Below are 2,698 nucleotides of genomic sequence, written 5' to 3'. Positions count from 1 at the left end.
AGGGTTTAAAAGAACAAACCATTGTACATAAATGCAACAAAATGTTGCATCCTAGTATACACCTATCCTATTCTCCAGAAAGGATCATTGGTGGCATCTAAAAGTCTTTGCAAACTGGATCCCAGATGACAGCAGAGCTGTGTACACACATAACAAACAAGGAAGAGATGAAATAGAGATCTTCTTGATAAATAAATCAGCAATCTACATTCCGACATCATAACAGAAGCACACCTCCTCCCACGTGGATTTTTCTAGACGGAGGTAAATTGTCAAAATGATGCATCCTGGCCTTATATAGCTTTCAATCTCTGTAGGACTATGGGATAACCAGTCGATAATCTGGATAATCAAAGTAATCATAAATCCATGCTATATATGCACCAAGTTACATTGAATAGTACATACACAAGATTACCTGTGATCGCAGAACAAATGGAAGTTCATTCGGGTCTTTTCCAAAGAGTTTAAAACAATGTGGTCTGTGCGATTCTGATATTTTGCAGAAAAAAAAAAAAAAAAAAAAAAAGAGTAGTTAAGACTCCACACACATTCACTACTAGCTTTTCAATCAAAAAAAAAAAAAAAACTGTGCATGCTGAAGTAATTTGACTTCCAAGATCACCATCAACTGAAGATCTTCGCTTTTGCATATCTGATGCAAGTAATATCGGGCGCTGTCCTATGGGCCTTAAAGGTTCCTCAATAATAACACAATCATCCATACTTGAGGCAGAAACAGAAAGCCTACCGGGTTCAAAGATGTTGGAAACCGTATCTGGAACCTGTTGTGCAGTCTTGATGGAAGACCCAGTGTTAGGTAAACCTTGAGATGCCTGAAGTAATGCAGATATGTTTCTCCCATCAACTGTACTAGCAAGATTGGCTAGGCTCTTCAACGGGTGAGATAGTAGATCCTGATCCTTCGTTTGATCAGAACTATTAGCTGCAATTTGCAAAGGCATAAAATGTTGTAAAATAATATGAAAAATGGAACACTTACAATGAGTAGAGAAAACTAACTGAAACATATTCAACCAAACACTATTATAATACAAGCACTGAAATATAATTGCTTGTAGAATTTATTCTAGGAATTAGAATTCACTATCAAGTCCATCGTTGATACATTCTAGAATTCAAAAGACGACAGTCCAAAAGTGAGAGTTAAGGTATCACAATATCAGCAACAAGTTCTCAAACAAAAGACAGGAATATATATCTAGAAAAAGAATTGTCTCATCACTGGTATTGTTTATGCAAGTGATAGTTGGACACCCTGGTCTCAAAGGATCCAGTTCAAGCATAGGAGTAATTTGGAGTAAGAAGATCAAAACAGACTGGTCGATGTATCAACCACTCAAGGGTACCTTTAGTCTTATTCTTAGGTTATTTTCATCAAACTAACCTGAAAAGAAAAAATAAAAAATAAAAACTGCCTCAGGAAAGGGTAATGACATCATATATGGTAGTCACAGTTCAGCCCCCTTGCTTAAAGATCTAGTCACAAGCACCGGAATAGATTGGAGTAAGAAGCCTGAAAACATCAAACTTTTTAACCACAAATTTCGTTTATAAACACACCACAAAATGTCTACCAGGCTCTTAAGACTTTTCAAATATAAATGTGATCCATAAACAACAAGGAAACAAGCACAAGAAAGAAAAACAAACTAAAAAAACACCACAGAAACAAACTCTGCATCAGATATCCTATTATTTCCTTCCATCCATACCACCCACCTCACAGCTCACACCACAACCCCAAAGGATTTTTCCCTTTTTTAAAGGTAGTCTTAAGAGACAGATTGCTCTTTGTTTGAGCTCCTACACTATCATTAATACCCACCCATATTATCACTCTTCTAATTCCTCTTTCTTTGTCTGGTTTCCTCTATATCTCTTCCTTCCCCCTCGTAATCCGCCCTTCTACTCTATAATCAGAGCTAGCATTACTTGGTTGTACCATGTTTTCCCTCAAAACCACCCACACTCTTAAACAATGGATCAATGAAAAGTGTCGATTGAAAATCTACTAAACTACACAATCAAATCAACAACTCCTTCACAATTCCTTAGTACCTAAGAGCAATTAAGAAACAAAGATTTCAGAAACCCAATCATATGATCCATATTAGACACCCAATAAATAAAAAGAAATAACACAGAACAAGAACGAAACTTTGAATAGAAGATCACCAGATTACTAGAAGAGAGAGAGAGAGAGAGAGAGAGAGAGAGAGAGAGAGAGAGAAAGGTAGAGAGAGAGATAGAGGTAGAGACAGAGAGAGAGAATCTGATTGAAGAGATATAGAAAGACAAGCCAAGATTAAGAGAGAGAGAAGCACGAGCGACTAGTGGTGTGGTGAATTGCTGGGTTTTGGATTGAAGGAGAGAACGACGACTGATTCTGAAGGAGAGACTAAGCCAGAACAATGACAGAGATGGGAAAAAAAAAACAAATATATATATTCAAACCCGCCTAGCACCGCCCCCGCAGCCCACCTCAAACGATTTGGTATTAATCGCAGCGGAGATCCACCTTCCAGCGCCCGTATTTTAGAACACTGAGTAAAACCCAGAATCCCGATTAAAGAAACACCCTTTCCATGAAAAATCATGCAAAACAATTACCCAATAATCAGATTCACATTCAACCCAACATTCACTAGCCATATCCATAGAATATCAACTATTC

The 2,698-nt window shown here is 37.4% G+C and overlaps 1 long non-coding RNA gene across 1 annotated transcript; it reads right to left on the bottom strand.

Annotated features, from left to right (window-relative positions):
* LOC112180008 lies at positions 1–505 on the bottom strand. Its single transcript, XR_002928027.2, has 3 exons — positions 419–505; positions 235–342; positions 1–137 (listed from the first exon to the last, which is right to left on the bottom strand). It is a non-coding gene; the product is annotated as an uncharacterized LOC112180008 (long non-coding RNA).
* Between the last annotated feature and the right edge of the window lie 2,193 nt (positions 506–2,698).

This window comes from Rosa chinensis, chromosome 7 (assembly GCF_002994745.2).
Source record: "Rosa chinensis cultivar Old Blush chromosome 7, RchiOBHm-V2, whole genome shotgun sequence".
NCBI classification, from domain to species: domain Eukaryota; kingdom Viridiplantae; phylum Streptophyta; class Magnoliopsida; order Rosales; family Rosaceae; genus Rosa; species Rosa chinensis.
This window is presented reverse-complemented; position numbering and strand designations above follow the sequence as displayed.